This window comes from Phodopus roborovskii, unplaced genomic scaffold (assembly GCF_943737965.1).
Source record: "Phodopus roborovskii unplaced genomic scaffold, PHOROB, whole genome shotgun sequence".
NCBI lineage: Eukaryota > Metazoa > Chordata > Mammalia > Rodentia > Cricetidae > Phodopus > Phodopus roborovskii.
The window spans coordinates 7,254,468-7,270,040 of record NW_026126485.1 but is presented as its reverse complement, the minus strand read 5'-3'; the positions used below and the strand labels follow the sequence as shown (position 1 = coordinate 7,270,040).

General features: G+C 38.5%; 1 protein-coding gene across 1 annotated transcript in view; it reads left to right on the top strand.

Moving 5' to 3' along the window:
• Adarb2 (adenosine deaminase RNA specific B2 (inactive)) overlaps positions 1 to 15,573 on the top strand; it is a 548,969-nt gene that overhangs the window by 224,573 nt on the left and 308,823 nt on the right. The gene's annotated exons all lie outside the window — the stretch shown is intronic.

Here is a 15,573-nt window from a genome sequence, read left to right as displayed (position 1 = left end):
AAGCTTGTTACACAAAGATGAAGGGACTCAATGAAAATGTGAAAACTATGATAAAGTAAAGTTATCATCTTACAGAGACTGTAACCAAGTTTGAGGGAGTTCTCAATGAGCATAAGTATCTAAAGTGGTACAACAGAGCTGTCAATCAATACAATGTCTTAGTCCTTTCTAGATGTTATCCATAGGATCCAGGAGCCTTAGGGAGCCATATTTATTTAGATCCCTGAAGATAAATAAAATATGCTAAATATATGTAAGTATGTTTTGAATTTGGAAAGATAGTATGCTGCCTAAGAACTTTGGGGTTGATATGTTTTATCACTCTATAAACCTGAGTATCAATTTTCATGATTCAGTCATAAAGATTATATTGTAGAAAATATGGATGGAAAGGTGTTGACTCATTGATATTACAAAAACCATCTTATTCATCAATAAATCCCTCAAGACAGGTTGATGTTGCATAATAAGTGGTTTCTTTCCTAAAACTTAAATGTGTATATATTATTTATAGTGGAGTGACACAAAGAAACTCCAAATAGTATGGGTATATGCCATAATCTTTCCATTCATTTTTGATAAATGTGTATATTATACATGTGCTTAGGCTTAATCTCACTGATATTTCCTAATGCTTAGTTTCCAAAAGTTATTTAAAACATAATTAAGATAATATGCTAGATTGCAACAGGAAAAATAAGGAAATGAATAAAATATTGAAATGGCACCATATGGTTATGCCATTACAGAGATCTGTCTGAAGTACAGGCGTCTTAGCAAAATGTTTTGAAAAAAAAATCTTTCTTTCCTGCTTAAAGACTTTTATATGAAATAACTGGACAATGCAATCCCATTTCTTTTTCTATCCAATAGTAGTTTAATGAAAAATAAATGTTAATATAGAACAAGTTGGAAAGTCTGTGATTTAAACTTCACACCCTGCATGAAGCTTATGCACTCATACAAAGCCATTTCAGATTATGTATATATGTGTGCATATGTGTGTGTTCATATATTTGTACATACAAGTTCACATGTCAGCCTTGGACGACAGTTCACAAGCAAACAATTTACCAGCTAAGCCATTTCTACAGTCCCAAATCCAGAGTTCTTATACTTAAACTACAAGTAGGTTCTACCTAACTGCAAGCAGGGTGAATAACACACAGCACATAGCAAGCATGTAGCTTATGGTTTCAAGTTCACTTATTGTAGCTTTGTTCCTCTTCAAAGATATATAAATGTATCCTATTTGTTTCTCCCATAATTTTCTGCACTATTTCTTCAGGACTGGCAGAGGATGGCAGGAAACCTCAGAGGAATTAAGACGTTTTAAGGCTAACATATAGTAGATACAACTACATGTTATTTTTAATAGATTAAATTGTGTTGTGCATATGCATGTATATGCATACATGTGTGTTTCTCAATAGTACAGAATGAACTCTGTGATATTTTATTAATGATCTAATAAAGCTTGCCTGAGGATCATAGTACAGAGCTCATCACTAGTTAGCCACACATCTAGTTAAGACCTAAGCCACTAGTTAACCACACACCTAAGCCACTAGTTACCCATTGAGGACAGGCAATGTTGGCCATATCTTTAATCCCAGCACCCAGGAGACAGAGGCAGATGGATATCTGTGAGTTCAAGGTCATCCTGGGCTATATGAGAGTCAGTCAGTGTAAAAGAAAAACAGTTTACCCAGCACTTGGGATGGCATACCTTTAATCCCAGTACTAGAAAGGAATATAAGACAGGAGGAGACAGGAACAGTGGAGGAGTCAAGGTTTGGTACAGAGCAGTGCAATCTGAGGTTTGGTGGATCACTGCTTCAGTTTGAACTTTGGTAGAGGTGAGATCCCCCTAGTGCCTGACCACTTTGCTTCTCTGATATTCAGCTTTAACCCCAATATCTGGCTCTGAGGTTTTATTATCAAGGACAATTAGAATTTGTGCTATAGAACTCTTCTTCCTGGTATAGACAAACACAATATTAAAAAATACTTTCAGAAGTGAATTTCTACCATGACTTTTCCAAGTTATTAGTAATAGTGGTAACTAAACAGTTGTATAAGATATTCCCTGGAAAGACCTCACCAAAAAATAACCAGGTACTACAAGGACATCAGGCCACTGTCAATTAGGGTTAGCTTGGAATTTTTTCTACATGAACTAGGCAAATATGGACTCAGTTGCTGCTGACTCCCAGGTAGATATCATCTGTGCTGCATGTTTTCTTGCCAGTTTATTTGGCTGCTAACAATTGGCCTTGATGTTCTAGGAACTGCCTCCCTCTTGCAGCTTTAATTTCAGATCTCACCAGGGTATTTCCAAAGTGTAACACCTGCTGACCTACTTTGGGATCAGATAGACAAGTAGCCCATTCACTCAGGCAAAATTTTTAGGAAGACAAAAACATAATCATTATCTTGCCCTCCGCCCAGTTGATTAACAAATACAATGGCTTCATTCAGAGTTAAAATACTGGATTTCTTTTTCCTGCAAATTCTTTTCAGTGAAGAAAACCTTGAATTCTGTTTTCTAATCCTCCTGAAATGCCCAGTGGGGAGAAATGATATTTATGGAGGATTGTGTGAAGGACATGAAGTCCATAAATTCCCCTGACTGTTTTACATTTTACCCTTGGATCAAACCAGACTGTGAGAGAGTGATATAGTTTAGCCGTTTTGATCGAGAACCTCTGTGGAATTGTTTCCTGCTAAATTGATTTTTGATTATTTTTTGTCTTTAATTGAATTAAGGGTAATTGTGAGAAACACAAATGCAAGTGTATGAGTGAGACAGAGAGAGAAAAAGAGAGAGATCACATTATTCTTCATCCAAATTTCTTTCTTTGGTGATTCTGATTAGGGTGGGGCCAAGAACTCTCTATTTTATCAAGCTTTGTCAATGATTTAAATACAACTCTCAAGAACATATATTGTGGATGAAACTGCATTCAAAAACCCAGGGAGAATGGGGTAGGGGGAAATGGAGGTAGGAGAAAGAAGAGGGGAGAAGGAGAAGGGGGAGGAGAACTGGAGGGATTAGAAAGATCAAGTTAGAGGAAGGATAGAGGAAAGCAAGAAAAGAGATACATTAATAGAGGGAGCCATTATAGGTTTAAATAGAAATCTGGCACTGAAGAAATGTCCAGGGATACAGAAGGATGACCCCAACTATGAATTGAAGCAATACTGGAAAGGCTACCTTAAATGCCCTTCCCCTATAATGAGATTGATGACAACCTTATATGCCATCCTAGAACCTTCACCCAGTAGCTAATGGAATCAGAAGCAGACACCCACACCTAAACACTGAGCCAAACTCCTGGAATCTATTTATAGAGATGGAATATTGATGAGCAATGGGGTCAAGACCATGCTGGGGAGACCCACAGAAACAGCTGGCCTGAGCAAGTGGAAGCTCATGGACTCCAGTTTGACAGCTGAGGAACCAGCATAGGACCAAACCAGGCCACCTGAACATGGGTGCCATTTGGAATGTTTGGGCAGTCTATGGGGCCTCTGGTAGTAGAACCAGTACTTATCCCTAGTGCACAAATGGCCCATTCCCTATTGAGGGGTACTCTCTCAGCCTAGATACATGGGGGAGGACCTAATGCCCCAAATGATGTGACAGACTTTGATGATCCCTCATGGGAGGCCTTACCCTCCCAGAGGAGTGGAGGGGGATGGAATGAGGTTCGGTGGGGGAGGAGGGGCATGAGAGGACAGGAGGGAGAGGGAACTGGGATTTGTAAAATAAGATCGTTTTTAATTTAAATAAAAGCTTATTTAAAAAAAAAGAATACAGAGAGATAACTGGATAATTAACTCCAGAAAAATTGCATATATATGCATGGTAGACTTGAGATTTCAGGACTCTCAAAAGTGTTTTCATAGAGGATAAATTAAAACCCTTTGCACTGAAGGAATGTACAAGTTTTCCAAGCACATTGCACACCACTGTCCAGAAGAGCATAGGGGAGAGATTTTCTCAGGTTTTGGAGACACCTTTTTCAGAATAAATAGCTGGGATTTGTTTTCTTATTCTAATTCTTGCAAAATGTCATGATGATTTCTCTGCATTGTCTACATGAAAGCTACTATCAAAATATTCACTTGAAACTTTGATTTTCTTGTCAGGAAAAAAAAAACTGAATATAGAGCTTGGTGATATACACACAAATCCTAGCACTCAGGAGATTAAAGCAGGAAGATTAAAAGTTTGAGGCTACCCTAAACTACATATGGCATTCTTCTTCAAAAATAAGAAATAAAAATTTTAGCTATGTTTACTTATCTTCCTGAAATATCCAGTATTTCTTACACAGCCAATGTTATTATTAATGCATATCTATTTTATTTCTACATGATCTACCTAATCAAAACTTTACTGAAATTCACCCCTAAATACTTTTTTGTGTTGTAGACATTCATGAATAAATAAATATATGATTAATTGAATTATTCTTTTATATTAACAAGTAATTGTAATTTCAAAGTCATCCTATAAGTACTAAGATGGGTTAGGAAACTGCCATTGTTTTTGTCACATAGTCCCATCTGACAGCTGTGAAAACAGAATTTCTACTGGATTGTTTGAGGGAAATACCAGATCTACCCTCTATAATTTTCTAAAGAGAGAAAAAACACACCAGTACTTTCATACATTTATTCAGAGTTATATAAAAAATATTTTACATTTTGAGCTGGAGTCTTATTCAATAGCCCAGACTTATCTGGAATTCACTCTGGTCCCAGGCTGGAATCAAACTCAGGGCTATCCCTCCCTCTTAATTTACCAAGTACTAGGATTACTGTCAAGCACCACCAAGCCCAGACTAGATTTAAAACTATTTAAGGCACAAGAAGAAAACTGAGCTAGACATAGGGTCCAAGCAAGTAATGACGCCTGAAGGAAACAGGTAGAGTTTCTGAATGAAAAGGGTGAACCGTGCATTGGAACTGGGCACCTCAGACTTGAAATCAGCATCATTATTCAGAAAGAAGGAACAAGGGTTAAAAAAATCTCTCCAATATTTCAAAGGAACTCATTCATCTATTTTAGTTGCTGTCCATAGCCCAGTGTACACTGTGCTATTTGTGGTGGAAGTTAAGTTATGTGGCACAAAGATGAGGATGAGAATGTAATGATGATAGTGATGATATAAAAAATGGTGATGGCTAATGTTAATTATCAACAAAACTTAGGATCATCTGAGACACAGGCCTCTGGGAATAACTGCAGGGTTGATGTTGACTACACTAACTGAGCTAAGAACACTGGCTTACTGTGAGTGGCACTGTTCCCTGGTTGGGATCTTATATTATATAAATAGAGAAAGGGACCTGAACAAATGTATGCATCCTTTTGTTCTCTGCTTCCTGACTGTGGATTTATCATGTTCCTTCTGCCATGAGTTCCCCACAATGAGAGGAACTGTGAGAAACTAAACCCTTTCTTCTTTTACTTTTGTCAAGATATTTTATAACAGTTACAGAAAAAAAACTAAGGCAAAAATATGTGTGATGGCAGGGATGAAGATGACAATGATAATGTCAGTGGCAATCATGATGACACTTATGCTGATGGTACTCATGAATATAATGTTAAAGAAGAACTGGTAGTGTTAATACTAATGACACAGATGATGCCTGACTGTGGTGTAGTGAGATAGTCCTTCTGTGGCACTGACCACGCCCATTGGGGGTGGAGCCATGGGCGGAAGTGACCTGTGGAAGGAGTTGTGATAGAGAGCCCGGAAAAGCTCTCTTGCTGGCGGAGACAGGAGACGATGGGGTTGAATTTCCTGGTGTTCATCTGTCTAGGTTGTAAGTTATTTCTCCCTGAATAAACATCTATTCGGCCTATTTGTTTATCCTGATCCTTATTTAACCGCGACACTGGGGGCATATCTGTTTTTTATTATTTAATTAATTATTTTACATATCGATCCCAGGTCCCTCTCCCTCCCTCCCTCCGTCCCTTCCTTTTACCCTTTCTGCCCCTTCACATGCACCCTGAACATCCTCACCTCCCATCTGCCCACCCCAATCACACATGTAGGGGAATGCCATCCACATGGGGTCATGTAGATCTGTCAGGTCATTTGAAGTAGGGACTAGGGCTTCTCTCCTGTCTCTAGGTTAAAGCAGTATCCCTCAGTGGGGGATGTGTTTGCAAGGTCCTTTTGTTCACCAGGGATACAACCTGGTTCCTCTGAGGTCCCTTAGATTGCTCAGTCTTTCTGGCTGAGACCCATATTCAGGGGGCCTGAGTCAGTCCCATGCTGGATTCCCTGCTATCAGTCTGGGGGCCCGTTAGCTCCTCCTTGTTCAGGTCAGCTGTCTCTATGTGTTTCTGCCACCTGGTCTTGTCCTCTCCATCTGCAGCTGGATTCTAGTTCAACTCAGTGTTTAGGTATGGGTGTTTGCTTCTGTTTCCAACAGGTATTAGATGAGGGTTCCATGGATAAGTTAGTTGTTGATCTCACTATCCAGGAAGGGCATCTATTTTAGCCTTTCCACAGTTGCTCAAATTGTTAGTTGGCAGCAGTCTTGTAGGTCTCTAGACTTTTTTTTAGGTTCAGTTTTCTCTTCAAACCAAATTGGCTCCCTCTTTTATGTTCTCTCTCTCTCTCTCTCTCTCTCTCTCTCTCTCTCTTTCTCCCTTCCTCCCTCCCTCCTTCCCTCCCTCCCTCTCTCTCTCTCTCTCTCTCTCTCTCTCTCTCTCCTGTCTTCTATTCTTACCCTGACTCAATCTTCCTAGTCCCATGTGATTTCCTCTCCTCCCCCTCTCTTTCTCCTACTTCTGTCTCCATTCACTACCCCCACACACACACTTCCCCTGTACTCTGGGGGACTTGTCCCTTCCCCCTTTTGTGAGGAACTTTATATGAATCTCTTAGAATACACCTTGTATCCTAGTTCTGGTGGTATGAATTATAGGCTGGTGATACTTTGCTGTAGGTCTAAAATCCATATATAAGCAAGTACATACTATGTTCCTCTTTTTGTGACTGGGTTACCTCATTCAGGATGGTTTCTGCAAGTGCCATCCACTTGCCTGCGAATTTCAAGATACCATTATTTTTTCTCCTGAGTAGTATTCCATTGTATAGATGTGTCACATCTTCTTTATCCATTCTTCAATTGAGGGACATCTAGGTTGCTTCCAGGTTCTTGCTATTACAAATAGTGCTGCTATGAACATAGTTGAACAGATAGATGTCTTTGTTGCATGGATGTGGATCATTTGGGTATATGCCTAAGAGGGGGATTGCTGGGTCCTGTGGTAAACTAATTTCCATTTTCCTCAGGAACCGCCATACTGATCTCCAAAATGGCTGTATCAGTTTGCACTCCAACCAGCAATGGAGGAGTATTCCCCTTTCTTCACATCCTCTCCAGCATGAGTTGTCATTGGTGTTTCTAATTTTAGCCATTCTGGCAGGGGTAAGATGGTATCTCAACGTTGTTTTGATTTGCATTTCCCTGATAGCTAAGGATGTGGAGCACTTTCTTAAGTGTCTTTCAGCCTTTTTGATTTCCTCTATTGAGAATTCTTTCTTCAGTTCTGTACCCCATATTTTAATAGGGTTGTTTGGTGTTTTGTTGACTAGTTTCTTGAGACCAGCCCTTTGTGGGATATAGGATTGGTGAAATCTTTTCCCAGTCTGTGGGCTGCCATTTGGTCTTATTCTGTGTATTAGTTAAATTAGCTGGCATGGGAAGACCCAGCCCAGTAAGTGGGGAAGGACACTGTTCCCTAAGGAAAGTTACCTGAAATGTGTAAGAGTGGAGAAATCAAGTTGATATCAAGCAAGTGAGCATGCATTCATTCATTTCTCTCTGCTCTTGACTGCAACTTCCCTGCTATGATGGAATATTGACTGGAAATGTAAGACAAATAAACTCTTTTATTTTTTCCATAAGCTGATCTTTGCCAGATTATTTTACCACAGCAAAATCGTTTAAACTAGGACAATGTTGACAGCAATAATGGCTATGACCTGTGCTATTAGTGACAATAATTACATCAATGGAGATTATAGTTATGATGATGGCCTTGATGGAAATGATGGCCATGATGTTGATAACGTTATTGATGACATAATGATGACAGTGATGACAACAATGGCAATGATGATGATGATGATGGTGATGGCAATAATGGCCATATTGTTGATGAGGTTGTTGATGATAGACAATGACGATGTTGATAAAAACTATGGTGATGGCAATGATGACCATTATGTTGATGATGTTGTTGATGAAGACAGACACGATGGCTAGAGAGATTTGCACTTTTCTTGAGATTCTAAATAACATGAATATTTTTAAAGCCCATAAAAATTTATGTAATTTAGGAACTAAAGTGTGCTCAAAATAATTTCTAAGACTGTTTTGCCTTCCCAACTCTACCATAGGGTTGGAATTCTATGCATCAACCTGAATATAAATATTTAAATCTCTCTCATATTAGCACTGATTTATTTTCACTTGGCAACTCTAAAATATTGTCAATTCAGACACTGTGTAAGTTTTCACTGTGTCATCTGAGGAGCTTTATGAGTATTTACCAGTGTTAACTAGATATTGAATTTTCACTTGAAACATAATTTGCATGTGTTTTACACTGTGGATCTTTGGTTTATTTTTTTTCTCTGGTAGTTCTCCATAAGCTGCATCTTATAACAGGAAGTATTATTGCAATTTTGATTCTTTATTTCACTGATGTGGGGGGGATGCACTCACACTTCTGCATATGACAAATATGAAGATCAGAAGACAATTTTTGGGTGTTGGTTTCTCTATCCATCTTGCTGAGGCAGGGTCTCTCTTGTTTTTACTGTTGTGCCACATATTCAAGTCTAACATGCTTAGTTTCTGTGCAGTGCTTCTGTCTTTTCCTCCCATCTCATCATAAAAATATCGGGATTACAGATGCATGCCACTACATCTAGCTTTGTACATTAGTTCAGGGTAACAAACCCAGGTTGCCAGGCTTGCAAACACTTTTATCTGCTTTATACACAAGGTCAATTTTGTAATAGTCTTAAAGGAATTCAGATCAGCAATATGTATTTCTGCTACATATAAAATAGCAATTTTCAAATCAGCCAAACCGTATGCACTATCCTGGAAATGTAATGTTAATCAGAATGAAACTATGTAAATTCAGTAGTTGAACCAGGATATTCTACTCAGAAAAATGAAAATTATTACCTATGCTCTGGTAGGAAATTTAAAACAAGAAGAAAAGAACACCTAAAAAAAAAAATCCTTAAACAAACAAACAAAAAAAAAAAACAAGAAAAGGAAAGAAAGACAAAAACCGAACATTTATAGATTTTAGCAAAATGTCATTGTCAAAAGGTACTCTTTGGAAAGGCATGGGAGAGTTTCTTGAAACTTCCCTAATTTATTAATGGTGGATTGAAGCCCATAGGATTCAGGGGGTCAAAGATAGCCTGAACACATACACATTTGCCACCAGTTCACAGCTTGATGCAGCAAGATTTCATTCTTTCTTTTTTGTTACTAGTCTATACTAGTTTTACAAAGTAATGAGTTGCAGAAGACATTTATGTTCGAGTATATTAGTTATTTCCATTATGATCACCCTCCCTATGATCCTCTTTTTCCTGTCCTAGTCTTCTTCCTCCCCTGTAATCCTCTCTTGTCCCCTTCTAGGCTTCTTCCTCTTTCCAAAGTTTCCTCTTTCTATTTTCACATCATACATACAGGTGTACAGTTGAGTTTCCACATATGACAGGAATCATGAAGTGTTTGTCTTTTGTGTCTGCAAGGCTGGTTTTCTACCCAGGAATTAGATAGTAAAGCACATTATATTTGCCTGTACAGTTATTTAAAGACATTCCACAATGACACATTAGTGCTGTCACCTGGCTATAGTAAGTTTGCCATACTTCAACATAATCAGAGCTAAAGGGTAACCTAGCAGTTGGTGCTCTGCCAAGCTGAAAATAACATTTAATAGGCTCTTAATCTATTGCTTAGATTATAGTCCTCAAGGGTGGTGTTGTAGTCCACAGATTTTAAAAATTAGAACAAAGAGTCATTTTTGCTGAAGATCCGTAGTTGGTGGTGTATTATTGTGGCTTTTAAAATGAGACATTCACTAAGAAGCACAGTATTTCAATGCACCTACATAAATATAGACAGCCTTAATAGGTAATAAACAGAATCCAGAAGACACAGTTTCAACCAAAAGAGGCTGGTTAACTCAAAACCCCAAGCTAATTTTCAGAAAGAAACTTGGTTATTCTCTAAAAATAAACTTATTCCTTCAAAATTTTAACATTAAATTTGATGAGAAAAAACAGGGCAGCCTGTTTTTGACATTAATTTCTATTTGTTCTTTTTTCTAACTTTTTAAAATATGAACTTTATTATAGAAAACTTCTAAGTAAAAAAGCATCACATACCGAAATTAACTAGACCCACAATCTGTCCATCAATGACTTTCCATACAGATATACTAGCCATTCTGAATCTGTGAAGCTTCACGTTGGGTTTTACACTTCCACTATCAAGAATATGTTTATGTGCTTATCTGCCAGTTAAATTCAAACAAAATAATCCATGACAGAGTTAGAACTAGAAATGCAAATTTTGACTTTTCTACTGAATACTTAAATCAGTATTCTGAGTAAGAAATTGTAGAGTAAGTTTTTGGTTTATATGTTACGCGTTCCTGTTCTCATGAGCATGCATACTTACACTGTGCCTAGCATATTGATGCTTAGATTCTAGCATGTTTGACTATACTAATTTTTCAAAGGACAGGACCACATCTGTTGTCTAAAAGTATGCTCTCAGCACTGGCCCTAATGGATGTTTAGGTAACCAAAGAAAGAATTAATTTGTGAATATAGTTGACATAGGCCACTGAAAAGACCTTGATCAGACTTCATGATCATCATGAAGTGCTAACAAATGTACACTTGAGTCCTTTGACTTCATTTCACTTTGCTTTGTAGCTCACAGAGACAGATGTTAGCATTGTTGTCCTCTGAGTCCCAATATATTTATTATTCTTATGTGAATCTATCATGGTGTAAAAACTGGAATAATGACCCTTATTTAAAAAAAAAAGTAGACTCAAAAAAATACAAATTAGAGTCATGTTATCAATCACAAATTAGTGAAAATAAAGTATTAAACCTTTCTCTACTCTGTGCCATATGAAACCTTGTAAATAGCACAAATATTCCATTGTCAAATTTCAGAGATAAAATATTGTAATATGATTTTGCTGAAAGTCTGAATCTTGAGCAAATTTGATCACTTAGTCAAAAGGTGCATAAGACAGTGACTCCTACATGTGTTAAAAATTGTAATGATATATTTTAAAATTTAATGAACAGACATGAAAACGTCCAGGCAGATAATAAAGTGCTTGACACACAAGCAGAAGGACCTAAATTTGATCACCATCACCCACATAAAAATAGGCAACATGGTATGCTTCTACAATATAAACACTGGGAGTTCAGAGACAGGCAGTCACAAAAGCTGTTTGACTAGCTAGGCTACATAAATAAATGAGCTGCAGGTCAAGTAAGAGACCCCATCTGAACAAAAACTAAGTGGACAACAATTGAGGTAGATACCTAACATTGAACTTTGGCCTTCACACACATATGTATATACAACATACAAAAACACACATACACGCATCACTAAAATGCTGACATGTAGTTATAAAAGTATATTTGAGCCTTAACTGTTTTGTGGAGGTGTTTAATTTGTTTACTTTTTTATGTGTATGAGTGTTTTTCCTGCATGTGTGAATATGCTACATATGCATTCCTGGCACCTGTTCAGACCAAAAGAAAGCATTAGATCCCCTGGAACTATAGTTACAGATAGTTGTGAGCCACAATAAAGACTCTGGGAACAAAACTTGTTTCTTGTGTAAGAGAAAAAAACTACTCTTACTCATGAAATCATCTCTCCAGTCATGTTCTGGATATTTTTCAGTAGCATTATGCTTTGGAAGCATTTGGTATGGCATTTCTGGGTCCACATATATAATATCACATATATCACATTCATCAAGACCTGCAATAGTAACAACACTTTCATCCCTCTTTCCCTGCATTGTAAATGAAATTCAAATGCATTACCTTATCCTGAAGAGTCCTCCTCCCTAATTCTGAGGTCCTCTAGTCATCTCACAGTTTGGGTACCTCTCTCCTTTTGCCCTAATCTTGCACCTGTATAGAAGCCTTTCAGGATAACAAGGAGTTGCCTAGGGATGCTAAAACAAAACACTAACCCTGGGGAGCATAAAACAAGTGAAATGTCTAACTCTCATAGTTCTATGGGCAGAAATGCAAATATCGAGGTGGCAGCATGGTATGTTATCTGCGGATATAGAATAAAATCTTTCAGCCCCATCACATGCCAGTCTTCATCTTAGTTGTCACAGCCTTCTTCAAACAACTCTCTGACTTCATACTAACCATATTGTATTATGGCTGCACTGACAACATCTATAGTGATCATATATCTCAAAACGCCAAATTCATCATCTGATATCCTAGGGATTGGCAAAATGCCTCATTTCTTATCTGTGGAATGGAGGCCTACACTATAATCCACAGTAACCACAAAATAAATTTCCCTCCCAGCTGCAGTTGTTCCCCCCCGCCCCCACTTCCTGTTTTATTCCTCTAGGTAGCAGTTATTACAGCCTAGCCTGCCTGTTCTTTCTAATGTTTGGTTCAGAAAGAATCTCACTGCCCAAAATGTATCTTATAACCTAGACTGGCTGTTAGCTCACAGGCAATCTCACTCATTACTACATTTTATTTGTGCTGGTTGGCTTTTTGTTGTTGTTTGTTTGGTTTTTGTCAACTTGACATGTTTCAAAACTGGAAGAGGACTCCCAGTTGAGAAATTATCTCTATCAGATTGCCTGTAAGCAAGTATGTTGGTCATATTCTTCATTAATGATTAAATTTGGAGGGCCCAATTCACTGGAGGCCTGCCATCCCTAGGGAGGTGACCCTGCATTAAAAAAAAAAAAAAAAAAAAAAAAACTGGCTGAGCAAGTGATGGGGGAGAAAGCTGGGGACAGATTTCTTCCATTGCTTCTGCTCCAGTTCCTGCCTTATGTGCCTACCCCTCAGTGATGAAGTGCATCCTGAGAATTGTAAACAGAAGTACACTCTTTCCTCCCTACATGGTTTTGGCCATAGTCTTTATCATAGCAATAGAAACATAGCTAAGCCAATATGCTTCTCTATCTCAGTCTAAATTCATTTCCCCAAATCAGAAACCAGAGTGAATGAAAAACCATTGAATGAAAGTTCAATATCCACATCACAAAATAAACATCAGTAGTTACTAAGGGCCAAGAGAAAGAAATAACAAAAACTTCCGTTCTGAAGCATTTTACAAGTGAGCAGTAGCTTTCCTCTGTCTTTTCTCCTATGATCTTCACAATAATCCAGTTGGCAAGCAAGGGAAGTGTTACCTACTTTTAACATGGGAAAACTGAACTGCCAAGAGGTGGCTCACTCAGCTGCAAACAACACAGGCAGAACATGAAAGGAGGCCTTTTGTCTCTGTTTTTCTTTTCATTTTCTCCCCCTGCCCCAGCCCCCAGAAATCTTATGTCACACAAACTTACAACCATGTTGTAGGTGAGTTGTATATGGGAAAGATGAATAAGTAGATCGTACAGTAGGCTCTGTGTCAGATGAAGGCTAAGGGTTGGATTTTCTTTTCTTTCTTTTCTTTTCTTTTTTTTTTTTTTATTTTATATAACCAAGTCCATTTAAATGAAAACAAACATTTATAGACAATATTTGGGAATTTGGGAGTCGTTCTTTCCCAACTACTTCCTGCTGGTAAGGGGCGCTGTCCTGGGGGATTCAAAGAAGATGCAGAAATCCTGGCTGTAGTTTGTAAGGCTGCTCTGTCCAGCTGTTTTGAATGTAGGATCACCTGGTACTCTGTTTCAGGCGGTCTGGCTTGATCAAACCACATTAGACTGGAAGGAATCCACATCTTTTCATTTTCTGTGGAAACAAAAATAGAAATCCTTTTCCCCAGTAACTTGTCCTTCAACTTAAATTATGGAGTCAAAGCATTTTTTTAAATTTAATTTATTATTTTACATGTCGATCCCAGTTCTCTCTCCCTCCCTCCCTCCCTTCCTCCCTCCCTCCTTCCCTCTCTTTTACCCTCTCTGCCCTCTCACATGCACTCTAACCACCCTCCCCTCCCATCCCCCCACCCCAATTCCATTTGTAGGGAATGTCATCCAGTTGGGGTCATGTAGATCTGACAGGTCATGTGAAGTAGGGACTAGGGCTTCTCTCCTGTCTCTAGATTAAGGCAGTTATCCCTCCATGGGGGATGTGTTCGCAAAGTCCTTTTGTGCACCAGGGATACATCCTGGCTCCACTGTCTGAGGTCCCTTAGACTGCTCAGTCCTTCTGGCTGAGACCCATATTCAGGAGGGCCTGAGTCTGTCCCATGCTGGCTTCCCAGATATCAGTCTGGTGGCCCGTTAGCTCCTCCTTGTTCAGGTCAGCTGTCTCTATGTGTTTCTGCCACCTGGTCTTGTCCTCTCCATCTGCATCTGGGTTCTACTTCAACTCAGTGTTTATGTATGGGTGTTTGCTCCTGTTTCCAACAGGCATTAGGTGTTGATCTCACTCTCCGGGAAGGGCATTTATGGTAGCCTTTCCATGGAAGCTCAAATTGTTAGTTGGCAGCAGTCTTGTAGTTCTCTAGACCTTTCTTTGTGTTCAATTTTATCTTCAAACCAAATTGTCTCCCTCCCTCTCTGTCTCTCTCTGTCTCTCTGTCTGTCTCTCTCTCTCTCTCTCTCTCTCTCTCTCTCTCTCTCTCTCTCTCTCTCTCTCTCTCTCTCCTGTCTTCTATTCCTAACCAGGCTTAATCTTCCTGGTCGCACATGTTTTCCTTTCCTCCCCCTCGTTTATTCCTACTTCTCTCTCCATTCACCACCCCCCCTCACTTCAAGGGTTGGATTTTTTAAATGTTGCAGGACTCATTAAATCTAATTTCTCTCATTTCATTTTCATTTCCCACAAACTGGATGCACCTTGGCTCTGGACATTTTGACTAATTTGTTCTGTTAATCATCAAGCACAATGGCAATTGAGGTGACAAATTTTCAAAAAAAGGTGGGCTTCCCCTGAGAACACATACTACTTAAAGTGTTCTTTTTGGACTTATCAAAAGAATAATCAGTTCAAGAACATTGATACATTTAGTAGGTGCCAGAATGCTAGGTTTCAATGAGATTATAAAACTGGTTAAACCAGAAATAGGAAAAACATGTTTCCATAAAAAAAATTGCAACATCATAAGTCCTAGAAGAAAGATTTCTTTATCCACCTGTTATTTTATTATTAACAGGAATAATGCACTCTGTTAGAACTCTTACTCTTGACAAATTCTTGTCAAACTCCCTTCTTCTAGCCATTAGGTTTAAACATTGTCTCCAAGCTGCTGACTTGTGACCTTCACAAAGTATGTTAGCTTTGAAAAGTA